Source organism: Camelus ferus, chromosome 2, assembly GCF_009834535.1.
Source record: "Camelus ferus isolate YT-003-E chromosome 2, BCGSAC_Cfer_1.0, whole genome shotgun sequence".
Lineage (NCBI taxonomy): Eukaryota > Metazoa > Chordata > Mammalia > Artiodactyla > Camelidae > Camelus > Camelus ferus.
The window spans coordinates 94,034,425-94,049,114 of NC_045697.1; the positions used below are offsets into that span (position 1 = coordinate 94,034,425).

Here is a 14,690-nt window from a genome sequence, read left to right on the forward strand (position 1 = left end):
TCTCCAGAGAGCTATGAGGTTCATCGCACCACTTCATTTGGGGCTGTACTGAAATATCCCCTCATCAAAAAAGCCTTTTCTTGAACACCCCATGTAACCACTCACCTGTTTCCCACACACTACCATTTTTTATTTTTCTTCCTAGTATCCCTTGCCACCAGATATTTCACATTTTTTATATTCTGGATGTTTATAATCCCCCCACCAACATATACTTCATGAGAGCAGTTTTATTTTGCCTTGCTTTAATTCATGGCAGTGCTCCTAATGGAATAATAGTGCCTATTATACCAAAGGTGCTCAATGGGAATTTGTTGATTGAATGACTGATGCTTTCAACAATAGGTACGTGCACATGACTGGATCACAGTGGTGTACTGACACTATGTAGAAGAAAATGAATCTGGAAAACGAAGCTGGAAATGGCTATGGAAGGGTTGGTGTTAACATTCTAAGGCAGGGCTGTCTAATAGAGCTTTCTGTGATGATGGAAATAATCTAGATTAGTGATGTCCAATTTAGTAGTCACTACCAACATGTGGCATTTTGAGGACTTGAAATGACACTGTGATTGAGGAACTCAATTTCTTTCATTTACTTTTAATTTTACACTTACATGTAAATAGCAACATATAGCCAGTAGCTGCTGTACTGAGCTGTGTCATTTCTAAGAAATTTGAAACTTTAACTCTGATAACAACAGGAATCTATGGAAGGTTTTGTAGCAGGAAAAAATGGGGTAAGAACTATATTTTTGAAAAAATGGTACAAAAGTAACGTTTATAATGCACTGGAATAGAGAGAAACCAGAAAACAAAATGGCCAGATAGAAACTTAGGAAAATCTGGATGTTAGGAACTGAGGAGACCAGTTTGAACAGAAAGAAAAGACATGACTGGGAAACATGGAAGAGGCAAAATCAACAGAAGTTTTATGTTTTTAACTATGACCCCATGTTTGCTGCTGCAGATGATTAGATGGATAACAATACCACCCACAAAACAATCCAGGCAGTGGAGAAAAACCATACTTGTGTTAAGAGATAGTCACTGTTAAAAAAAAAAAAAAGCTCATTTTGAATACTTTTTAAATCTAGGTGCCTAAATCTCAATTATGGCCCTCAAAGCATGCAAAAATTAAAAAAAAAAAAAAAAAGGAAAACATTTGTTTTCCTAATTTGTCAAAAAACAAGTCCAAAGAAAGTTCATATATAACTTGACATTGCCATTAAATTGAAACTGTTTCTAACATTGAATACATGTGTGTGTACATATACAGATAGATATGCATATGTTTGTAAGCACATACATATATAGTTTTAAAAATAATGTGAGATCTAAAACGTTATCAAGCGACCCACTTTGGTCCTCTCTCCTGTAGAAAGCCACCTGGGACAAGGAGGCACTTGCGTCTTTTAAAAATGGAGAAATACATTTTTATTTTACGTTTATGTCTCAACAGTGAAACCCTTTCTATCACAACACAAGGAAGACTTCTCCCATATTGGCAACTGTTTTTATATGGTTGGCAGGTTTCAAAGAGTTTGAACATGAATAAAATCCAACTACTCCACAGGATGAAAAGCTCATGAACTTCCGCTTTTAAAGATGAAGTGGAAAAGAACTGTCAGATGTAAGAAAGCCAAAAAGTGATTTAGTATCTCAGCAACAAAGAAGCCTTGACCCTTATTTGCACTATTAAAATCTTAATATAACAAAGTCATATAATGGGACAGTCAGAATTTAGAAGCAAATACAGTTTCTTGGCAGACTAAGGATTTTTGCCATCTGTATCTCAAAGCAGAAGGAAACATACACTGCGTTCAGGCTCTGTAATAAGCATATGAAAGTCAAAGGTGTGTCTGTATATCCCAAGCTAAGTAAAAATGAAAAGAAATGCCTGCAGGGCTCATGTTCTGAATACAACTGTCTGTATTTGAGAAATTCCACTCTCTATGGTCTTCTAATGATTACAACAGCAGGAGATGGTGCCAAAGAGACTCAAAGCAAATGGAAAAGCATGGTTTTAAGGGAAACCCTCAACACCCAGTAGAATGATAATACAGATTGACTCAGATGTCAGTCTATATCAACTAGTAAGACATACATTTGGCCAATAACAACATGATAGAATATAATTCATCTGAGAGACTGATAACGGCCCCCTTTTCTGTTTTTCTTCTTCTGAAAGAGATGTGATTATAATCATAAAGCACAAAAACATTACTTTAAAGAAGTATACTAGGGTTGTAAATCTAGGAACTAATGACAATTTGCAAAATGAAAAATGACACTAAAAAAGTGACCAAGGGTAGAAGCAAGTACAGAAGATAGCTTACCATGTAGGTTAATACAAGTCTGATAGATTCACCCTTATTTGGTAACTAAATTTTCATTAAAATTCAGTATTATATGGATAATATCATAATGTCTAAGAATTAATTAAACAATAAGTTGTTCACAGCCTTAAGCTAGAAAGTAAACGGAAATTACAGTCTCACAACTGTGACCATACTTATCTAAAAGTACTGCATGAACCTAGACGTTGTGTTTTTAAAATTTTTATCAGGCCACTACTATATTTTCACGTCTTTGTGTATGTAGGGTCAAAAGGTCTATAGTCCCACTTTTTCAACACTTCCCTTGCCCATCCCATAACCTTAGAGATGCAGCTTTCCTCGCTGGCTTGGATCTAGTACGAGACTTCGGAATCTGCATCTGGTTCTAAAGAAGTGTAACTCCAACAGAACTATGAAACCATTTTCAATATCACTGATAATTAGGGATATTTAAGTGAAAACTATCATAGAACAGGACTGCACACCTTTAAATCATCAGGTAACTAAAATGTCAGCCAACACTATGAGCTATTAAATACGTGAGAGCAATGGGAACTCACATAAACTGCTGATAAGGGGTATACTGCTCCCATTGCTCTGAAAAACTTCGTCATCTAATAAGTATGTATCTCACATAAAACTGCAGTTATACTAGAACAGGTAGAAATTTCATAATAATAGCACTTGTGATAGCCAAAAATATATATATAACACACATATGCAAGAAAAGTAACCAAGTTGTAAAGAAAATACATTAACTACAGCCACCATCAGTGACACATGTGATTCTTATAAAATTAATGGAAGCATAACACAAAACAAGATGCACAATTATGCTTCATTTATATAAAATATAAAAATATGTAAAACTGTATTCTTTTACTATATAAGTAAAATTTTAAAGAAAAGCAAGGAAGTCATTCCCATAAAGTCAGGCTCATTCTTGTAAACAGGAATGAGAGATGACTGATTATTAAAAGAAACAATGCATTTTCAAAGTGCTGGGAATGTTCTATGTCTCCATATAGGTGGTGGCTACTCAGGTGATCCCTTTATAATTATTAACTATATTGTACAGTATGTATTACATATTTTTCTGTACTTTTGTCATAATCACAATTTAAAAAGGTTTAGAAAAAATTCAGCCATGCCCACTGTAATGGGTTGAACAGTGGTCCCCAAAAAGGTATGTTCACCCAGAACCTCATAATGTGATCTTATTTGCAATAAGGGTTTTTGTAAATGTAATTAAGATACGGATCTCTAAATGAGATCTTCTTGGATTAGGGTGAGTCCTAAATCCAATGACAAATGTCTTTATAAGAGACAAAAAAGGAGAAGAGACACAGAAACACAGGGGAAAAGGCCAGGCAAAGATGGAGCTGTTAACTAGAGTTATGCTGACATAAGTGAACGAAAACTGTGAAGCTGGTAGAGGCCAGAAGGATTCTTCCCTAGAGCCATTAGAAGAAGCCAACACCTTGATTTTGGACTTCTGGCCTCGACAACTGTGAGAGAACAAATATTTGTTATTTTAAGACACCAAGTTTGTGGGGATTTTTTTTTTTTTACAGCCGCCCCGTAAAACAAATACATGCATGCTACAGACAATAATGTAAAGTGAGTCCTTTAGATTTGGGGCTGTGGAATTGGCCATGGTTACAATTCTGACTCAACCATTTACAAGCCTTGGACAATTCATAGTAGCTTTTTAACCTCAGTTTTCTCATGTGTAGAATGAGAATATTATCAACTTCAAAATGTTTCAGTAAAGGGTAAATAAGAGTAATGTGAAAACCTCTATATGCAGGGCTCAAGAATTATACATTGATACCCTCTCCTCACAATGAGCCACAAATAATGGACTATTCTTCAGGTAAGACCATCATATGAGATGAATGCATTAGATAATTTTAGTGATACTATAAAATTAAATCCAATTAAATTAGCTTGCCTTAGTCTCATTTCAGGAACAGGAAGCAACTGGTCCCGGCAGAGGCTTAACTACATGAAGGAAAGGGGGCTTCTGCAGTCACACAGAACTCCACACCTCTGGTCTCTGTTAGTTGCTTACCATTGTACTTAAATACATTCTGCTAGCATACATCAGTCTTACACTGTTGGTCAATGAGAAATGACACCAGAGAAACAGAAATAATCTCTGTATAGTAAAAGAATCAGGCTCTTAATCTACACTCTAGACAATGAAAAAGTCAACAAACTGTTGGTCCTTCCCAAGAGGAAGCCATACCCTTTTCCTATTCTGTACCCTTACTGACTCTCTAGAGTAATAACATGGTTCTAAAGAATAAAATCACATAAAAATGTAGAAACTAACTACCCAGAAATCTGGAGCATCTTTTCATATAAACAAAATTAACTCAAACAAAACATTATCATAGTTATCGTAACTGAACCTTATTTATAATTTTAAATGATGGGAGACCAAACAAAAATAAAGAATGAAATGTAAAGCCTAAGCACCGATTCTCCCCACTTTTTAAGCAAGATTTATAGTTCAATGAAGATTAACAGTATTAATTTTACTTAAAACGTCATTATCAGCTTCTGCTTTGGAAACCTAATTAGAATTTGTAAATTTGGCATCTAATTCAGTTTCCTGGTTAAAAAATGGCTTTGAAATTTGTCACCACTAAAAAGTTTTTTCCACTGAAACCTTGCTCATATACTGCCCTTTCTGACAAAAACCACCTATTTACCTTCACTGAGCTCCTTAACTTCCTAACTGAAAAAAAAAAAAAAAAGAAGAAGAAGGAAGTCGGATAGTGGTTAAGAGAAGAGTTCCTCCAGGAACAAGAAGATAACAAGGCAGGTTGTGACTATGTGTTGACAAAGGGGGTTAGAATAAAATTCTCGGCTCTAGGCTTTTGTCAGCTCTGTGTCTCAATTTAAGTTATTTAATCTTTCAAGTCTAAGTTAATTTTTATAAAATGAAGATGATAACAATACCTACAGCAAAGGGTTAGTACAATAAAAGCATTCAGTCAGCATCAACAGCATCATTTAATAAATATTAGTTGATCATCAGTCTTATACATCCTTCATTTTTGACTCACCTTTTTCTGAATTCACTTTACTGTCCTCTCCCACAAAACCTAAACTTTGGAGCAACTGTCTTATCTCTCTCCCCTTTCATCCATGCTTCTGGAAGGATTTGTCCCTGTTTCTCTTTAGAGTCTCATTTGTCTTCCATTGCTCAATCTACAAAAATCTGACTTAAAAATAAGGTTTTTAATATACGTGCTGTGAGTCACACATACCCATATTTCTAAATGCAATCTATATGCCAGCGACTTAATTTAAGACTGTGAGATGCATACACTGTCCTCCATTCCCGTGTTTTTATTTAAATATAGAAAGCCATTTTTTAGCCTGCCACGGTACCACACAGAATAAAAGACCACATTTACAAGGCTTCCTGGTAACTTGAGGAGATGTGGCTAAGTCTGGTGAAAGAGATGTAAACAGAATGGGTCAGAGGCTGGCTAAGTCTCTTTCAAGGGGAGAGGCTATGCTACCTTCCTCTCTTCCTCCATGTTGTTACTGGAGACACCACTGTGATGAAGCATCTCCACCAGCAACTCTGGACGCAGTGGGAGGAATGCCATACCCAGGGATGGCAAAGAGGAGATCATGAAGGACCCTGGATAACTTTTTAGTGCTCATTTCAGCCCAAGTTGCCTTCCACCGTGCTCTTCCACAAGACTGAAATAAATTTCTGTTTTACTTAAGCACCTGTGATGGGAATACTGCCGTTCTGTGTAGGTAACATAATCCAATCGAATCTGTATATTTAAACCTGAATTCTGTGATGAGCTCCAGCCCTATATTGCAGGTTGCCATTTAATATTTCAAAGGATTCTCAAGGTTGATGTATCTGAAACCAAATTCAACATGTCTCCTCTAAAATTGTTTCTTGTATTTCATGTCTCAATTAACCATGCCAAGTTCTTATTCAAAATATGAAGATCTGCCTAGCCAAAGTGGAATTCCCCAGCCCATTTCTTTGCAGGAGATTAGAAGAGCTTGCTCTATGAAAATTAGTCCAAGATAAATGATCTCTAGACACTGATATGTAAGGATCCCCAATTAAATGACTCTCCCTACTGTGAGGGACATGCTTCCTTCTCACACTGAGGTGTGCACACCGAACACCCAATCAACCCTTTTATTCTGAGCATTAAGTCAACATGTTAGTTCTGCATTTCAAACTGAATGGATGAGCATCACACATAAAATAACCCTGTAAATGAAAAAGACTGAACAAAATCAATAAACAGAAAATCAACGAGAAAAGCAAAGGGAATTTGGAGATGATGGCATGATGATGAAAGTTCTGACTGATAGCTGTTGCAGAATGGAATAAGAAGCTGGTAGTAAGTAAATTATCTGACTTATCTGATGTGCTTGTACTGAGAGAATTTTACAACACTTTCGGAGAATTTGGAGTGATAGGGATATACAAATTAAACACACAATAAAACAAGTTATTAACTCTAGGTAAAAAGAGTAGCACATGAAAGCCATTATATTTATAATCTACAGTATTTAGCTCAGATATAAACAGATTTACATACTCATAATATTGTAAAAACTGAATAAGGTTTTAACTAAAATTTACAGTAAAACTAATAAAATAATGGAAATAGAGGAAATGTGTTTTTATGTGTATGAGCAGATTGTTAAAAGATCTTCTACTTTGGGATATTAATAGATACACATAGTCTAAAACTGAGAAATCAAGAAATAAAAATATCAATAAGCTATTTAGATATATAGGCACAAATACCAAAAGAAAAAGCTCACAACGGTCAAATACTTGCCCCTGATGATTGGGGATCTTGGTGGGGAGGGTAGCAGCAGCAGATTTCTATTTTCTGAACACTGTACTTTTTGGTTAAGATGTATGTTAATTTACTACACTAAGAAAATTAAATTAAAAATAGTTATTTTTAAGAAACTATGATAACTTGAAATATGTTCTCTAAAACAATCAAATATTTTTTAGGAAGATAAATGCTATAATTAATAAGTGAGCTGAAACTGTCAACTCAAAGTGATTGACAAATAATGCTTTGAACATTTTCAATTGTTTTTTTTTTTTAATCTTTTTTTGGGGGAGGGGGGATTAGGTTTATTTATTTATTTTTAGAGGAGGTACTGGGGACTGAACCCAGGACCTCATGCATGCTAAGCATGCACTCTACCACTTGAGCTATATCCTCCCCACTCAACTGTTTTTAAAACCTGGAAAACTGCTTGATCTCTAAGTATGTGTACTTTCCCTACCTAATTTTTTATGCTGTTTATTTGTTTAACAAGCCCCTTTCCACTGTGTCAAAAAAGTTCAATATTAGACTCACATTTTCAAAAATTCTGAATTAATCAGGTGTGAATTAATGTTTGATAGACGCTAGACAGCAAAATCCCAAATGCTGGCATAAATTCTGCCTTTGAACCAATCTCAACTGTAAAGCAGCAAAACTGAAAATAATCTCCATAAAGAAGTTCAATATTTTCCAACATAAAAAACCACTATTAAGACAAAAAAAAAAAAAACAGTCTTCATTATCTATCTGAGGTTGAGGTGCGGAACACATAAACAAAATATTCCCTCACTCTATTACTTGTGCATTATCAGAGGTTTCATTCTGCAATGTAGATCCCCCTCATTATGTGCTAATTTTGTGAAAAGTTACTCTGCTTTTTTCCTGAAGTGAAAGGGAAATGAAAACCTTTCCGGGACTGGCCTGGTACAGTGCATTTGTAAAGGTGAAAACTTAACGTGAAATAGAATGGGGCACAGGAAATCAAATGAGCTTAAGGATTTAACTGTAACCAGGGAATAAAAGGTTATTCACTTTTGCAAAATCAAAGCACTCTCTGACGAGTCTAATTAATGAATAAAATTCTTGTTTCTTTTACAATAGACCTTTAAACTGTTTCTACTCAGCAGTCTCAAAATGATTTCACTAGGAGGTCCTGGAGTTATCAAGCTGAAATGGCAGCTGCTGTTCTTCTCGGTTTCCTTTATTCCATAAAAGGATTGGTAACTTGCATTTGGCTTCAAAACACTTCCCCACTGGCTACTCCCCTCTGCTTTGTCTCTCCCCCAAAAGTTTAATCTAATTTAGAGTATTCAAAGGGGGAAAGAACTAAGTTCTTCTCTAAAAGTAATTAAAAGCATGATGCCTTTATTCACTTGCTTCTAAATTAGGAATGCCCTTTCAGAGAAATATTAAGCTGAAACAGATAAAGTTCATCTTAGTAAATACTACAATTATCTAGGGAAGGAAGGATCTATACGTAAGCCTAGCTCTCCACACCTGCGGTTCAGCAATACCCACACGACAGAAAGATTAAGCAGCTCTCAAACTGCATTTGAATTGTTCAGTAGATGTCACCGTATTAAATTCCTTAGTCTTAAAGATCAATGAGATACATTTTCATATTTGAATACTTTCTTATCATAAAAATACATTCAGCGCCTTTCTGGTAACAAACCAGGACGGACACTGACCTGAGATTTGACCATAGACTTCTAGGCTTCCACAAAATATTGCTTAGATGAAGATATATAATCTGGGATTTTTTTTTTACTGAGTCATTTTGGAGAACAGAACTAAACCAAGTGAGTGGGGAGAAATGTAAAGACTAAAAAAGGCTCTGATTCAATTAACTAAGGGCAAGCTCCCTCAGATTTTTCACAACTAAGGATTCTTCTGAGGATACAAATAGGCTAATTAAATAGGTACCTTTCTGCTTCTTAATTACTTTCATTTCTCCCAGAAAGATATTACAGGAAATTTCACAATCATTCTACGGAAGCTAAGATATAAAACTGAAGAAACTAAAACACAGTACGAAGTCTATTGGATGAAATTAAGTTAGAAACCAGACAGCTACAGGTAAGTATGTATAAGATAATTCTATATATTGTACTAAAGTAGAATTCCATTGTATGGAGGAGAAAGTGATTTACACATCATTTTTTGAACATTTAGAAGATTTATAAATCTAGTCCTTAGCTGCACTGCAACTCTATAAAGTAAAGGAAATTTTTTTATAGAAAACAAGTTTGTAGCAAATCAGTAAGCTAATATATGGAACAATTTAAAAAATACACTGAATATAATCTGTAATGGTAAAATTTACCCATCCAAGTTTAAAAATAAAATACATACAAAGTAATTTTCTGACTTTAAAAATTTCACAAACTATTTAAATATATAAATGTAAACAATTATTATCAGTAACATAAGTTGTTATTAACTTTCTATAAAGGTGGATTGCTGTGTTAAAATAATTCTGAAATGTAGTAAAAATGTCTCTTGTCTTATTAAGAGGAATATAGTCAACAACATTTAACCTTTTCTCTTTGGCATCATTATGAATATCACTTAACGGAATTCTTCCAGTTTGCTTCTCTGCTTCCAAACCTAGTGACACTTCTATCTACATCTTCACCATCATCCATCTCTCCTTTCCTAATTTATACATAGCTGTAACCTAGAAAGAACTAGTGATTCTCAAACTGGATACAGACACTTCCCATATCACTGTCCCATCTTTCATATGAAAACATTTTTATCCAGAAAAAGTTTCTGTAAATGCTTAGCACAATGTCCGAAATATAAAGGAGTTCATTTCATATTTTTAAATAAGTGAATAAATAAGTGTGCGAAATCAGTAAGTAAATAAATAAGTAAGTGTGGGATATAGGCATATTGGTAAAATCAATGAAATTTTAGAAGGAGTAAACCTTCCAGAACACTACATGACGGAGTACTATGGAATTGCAGATTTTGCATGGACAGAGGACATGACTTGTTCTCAGACCACTGCTTGTCGGATTATATAACTGAATGAGTTGGGAGAAACCTTATAAACTGTGTACAGGCAACACACTATACTACTGGCAGACAGTACATTTTAGAAGAGCCCATCAGATTGACATTTAGTACAATTAAGCATTTTCATTGAAACTTGAATGCAAGTCATATTTTTGCAGAGGCCAATGCAGGCAGGCTCTTAAAGCAGCCAAATTTGGCAAAGTCCTTTGTTATCAGTTTCCATGTGAAACTCACTTGTTGGGATGACAATAACTAGACTTTTCCTTGCTTTTAATTCCTTTACTTTTATTAGTGTTTAACTATTCCCCATGGAAGATAAGGGTTTTGTTGAGGCAAAGAAATTCTTCTGAAGTCTCTTGCTGGCAACTCAATATCCTAAACTAAAATTTTACCTCCACCGACACATTCTTAAATACTACCTTCTGTTTCTGGCAGGAAAAAAAAGCAACAATTAAAAAATAGAAATGTACTCTACATCCCATCTAGAAATTCCTTTGCTTTAAAAATCTTCTTGCCATTAAATGACAGAGTTGTTTTAGTGGTTCGCCCACTAATTTAGTATTTGGGGCAAATTGCCTACTGGGAAAACATTCAATTTAGTGGTTAATGAGAAGTCTACTTTAAAGCAACTCCTGAAGGAAACCTTAAAAAAGAACCTAATGTTGTGTTTGTTGTCTCCTCTCATGGCAATACCACCACAGTCACTTACTAATATCTTACTCTATTTCATGTCTGAGTTCCATTACCCTCCCACATTTAGGAGGGAAAAAACACTTAATTTTAAATTAAGCGGAATACGAAAACAAATATATGTATGTATATGCATGACTGAGACATTGTGCTGTATACCAGAAATTGACACATTGTAACTGATTGTACTTCAATTTAAAAAAATTGAAAAGGAAATGAAAAATAAAAAATAAATTAAGAGATCCTCTTAACTTGTTCTACTTTTCCTAGTCTCCGTGGCACTTTTCACCTTCTAACATACTCATTATTTATTTATTTAATGTGTGTGTGTGTGTGTGTGCACACACACAGTGAGACCATTTCTCTATTTTATTCATAATGTAACCCAAGCACTTCGGTATACAGTAGGTGCTCTGTATGCACTTCTTGAGTGGAATAAATAAATTAATCAACCGACCAAAATGTGTTGCCACTTTTCATCTCAAATTCAAGTTACATGGCACATTACAAGTTATTAGTTTCTGGAGGGCCCTATATTTAATAAACGTGAGTTCATAAAAATAAAGGGTTTAAAACCTAGATTATAGGACATAGGTCCATGCAAGCACAGCCTAAAAATATGATCATTCCCCCCAAACCCTAACTTAATGTGCAAAATAAGTCAGCTGTACTTACACTGCAATAATCCGCATCTTGAAGATGTTTACTCATGTTTTATTAAACCTAAGCATCAATAGGAAGCATCAGTGGGAAGGACTGAGATCTCAACCAGTATGTCCTTAAAAACTTTGGGGAAGACATAGCCAATGGGACTCTGTTAGCTCTTAAGCATAGTATTTGTTTCAGGTGAAAAGATACTCATTCTTAGCTTCTGTTTCACTCAGAAGCCATCCAGGAGAGTAAATTATTCAGAAATAGGGAGGATAAAACCTGGGGCCCACTGTCCAAAACAAAAAGGAGACCTTGGGTTAGTCTCCTACTGTAACAGATTCTTCATAGCTTCCCATTATTTAAAAAAAATAAACTTAGCTCGATACATTTAGCCAGTGTCTCCTTGGGTTTCTACAGGTTTATGCCTACTTTAAACCCCAAATGTTTAAGAGTGTTCAGGCTTCCAAATGCTGGAGAACTTACTTCTCATCAACGAACAATAAATTTCATTGCAAAGTGTTTTTAAAACATACAATTTCAGAGAATTTATTTTACTGACCTTGAAAAGAGCAGAAAAATAAATATGAAGAAATAGTTTCTCCCTGAATTTCTTTGTCTACTTATTTCATATTAGAATTAATAATGCTTACACATCAGCTCGAGAGAACCAAATGATTCTAAAACAACTGTCCAGCAATAATGTGAGCATTTGCAAGCAAGCATATCTATTTGCAAATTATAAGCTACACATGGGCCAATAATTGTGAAGTAATTGAGTGCATTAAGACAAACACACAAATTAGGGTGGCAAAGAGGACAAAGCCAACAAACAAATAAAAAATACTGGAGAAAACATAAACACAAAGTAAGTACTGCTTATGTATCAGTGGCAGTATTCCCTAAGGTCAGCCCTACACTGATAATTATTGACCTGACTCGGTGACTGTCTGAATCTACTCAGCTCTCAAATTTCTCCTTTTCACCTGAAGAATCTGGATTAGATAAAAAGGATTTTAGTTTAAAAGAGAAAGGGGTGTGGTATTTCACAAAGTTCAATGTGTAAAACGAAACAACAGGAAAATTGGAGGGCACCAGAGCTTGCCTCTTTGGAAATCACGCCCACTGTCCCCCCACCCCCCCCACCCCCAGCTCCACTCCACATGGCTCTGGATGAAACCCTGGATGCATTTTGTGAAACTCTCCCAACAGACTGCTATAATGCCTAACTTTCTTGAGCTCCACCAGATGCCACAGTATGACTACGGATCGTCAATTTAAGGTTTTTTCTGTTTTGCTACATCATTTGTAATTGTATTATTATTCTCATGAATATAGTGCTTTCAATGTGGGTAACAGGCCTAAAGAATAGCAATTTTGTACTTAACATTCTCAAAAATACGTATCACGTCTCAGGATAGTAAATCAAGAAAGTATTGAATTTTTACAACTTAGCAATCAAAGCAGATTTGCCTGTAACTTTTAAAACAAAACATGTAAAGAGACAGACTAAAAACTTCTCTGTTGTTGGCTTGAAATATAATTCTGAGTGCTTTCAGTATAAAATTCTGATTTTAATATGAAATCAACTGGTCAATGAATATTAGAGTATTATACTCTTTCTAATGTATCTTTAGTAACATGAAAAAAAACTTCCTATAACAGTGTTTCAGAGTAAACCTGATACTTAAAATACTTCACAAGGGCACTCTCTTACCTAAGGGAGTTTATTTTATGTTTCTTATATTAACAACAAAAAGGAGGGAGGAGTTTGAAATGGGGACTAAAATGTCAAAAAGCCTAAATATAAAATTGTTAGCCAACTGAAATATCTTTTAGATACCTGCAATAAAACATGGAATTCAGCTGTGTATACTGCCACCTACAATTCACTGAAATATTACACATTCTTCTCAGATAAAAGAAAGAAATTCATAAATGTTCCTGAACACAATCAAAATTCAGCAGGGACTGTGTGACCCTCAGCAACTAAGACAACAGCACCATATTAAAAAGATGTCCTTAAATGCCATGGCCTTTTCTTTTTTTTAACCATTTTAAATTACTTCATAATTATTAAAGTTGAAATAAAACGCTAGCCACAACATTTCTGCCTTTACACGTAAACTCTTCTTCATATGTGGGCAAAACTTAAAACCACAGAAATAAATAGAGGAGTTCTTGTTACAGTCTATGATCTATGAATCAGATCTCGTGCTCCCATGCATGTCCTTATTTTAAACATAAAAATATTACATAAGTTATGAGAATGCCAGCTACACCCAAACTATGAACTTTAAGGGGGAAGAAGAGGAGCAGATTTTTAAAGGGGCATTCATTTTAAAACTGTAAATAAATTTTCCCATCTCAGCAGAGCTTAATTCAGATGTGCTACTAAAAAGAATCATGATTTTAAAAAATAAGGTTTTTAAAATAAATGAATCATACGTTCTAGACTGACATCTACTCACTTTCTGCCTTTCCAAGATAAATTCTAGAAAAAAATAGATAAGGAACAATATACTAAAATTCAGAAATAAATGCAGAAACAGAATACTTTAGAAAAATTCTAATGTGAATTACAGTAGTAAATAAATAACCATAAAACAACCAGTAACTTTATCTTTCCAATCAGAAGAGACTGTCAAAGCGATATATCTATGCATGTTAGAAACATCTCAGCACTCCAAAAGCATTCTCCACTTGGAATCTGGAAAACAGGGTACTATTTAAGGAATCACCAACCAGGAGAAGCCTCTTCCTAGAGTTTCTGGAATCTCAACACCAAAAATTGGGATTTTTTTTTTTTAATCCTGTTAATGAAGAATACATAGAAAGGCAAACAATCTTAATTCCCCGTCTTCCCGCACCAATGTCAAAGGGACTCACCTTGCAATAATAGAGATGCCCCAAACTTTCAAGCCTGGATTTCTCCTGCCAGCATCTCCATCTGTTGCCACCATCCAAGGTCGACAGAGGCTACATGGGAGTGGCTCCCATGAGAGGGTGACTGCTCTTCATTTAAGCGTCTGGCAGCGCGGGAAAGCTCTCGAGCTCTGCTGTCCCTCAGGTATTTCTGGGGAATTTCTGTCTGCCTTCTGGAGTAGACCTGGACAACAGAACGTTAAGGCCCTTTAAGA

The 14,690-nt window shown here is 35.0% G+C and overlaps 1 long non-coding RNA gene across 1 annotated transcript in view; it reads right to left on the minus strand.

Moving 5' to 3' along the window:
- Positions 1–14,690, minus strand: part of LOC116658385 — a 180,339-nt gene that overhangs the window by 155,256 nt on the left and 10,393 nt on the right. The window contains exon 7 of the long non-coding RNA XR_004313765.1: positions 14,440–14,659. This is a non-coding gene — a long non-coding RNA (uncharacterized LOC116658385). The remainder of the gene's footprint in view (positions 1–14,439; positions 14,660–14,690) is intronic.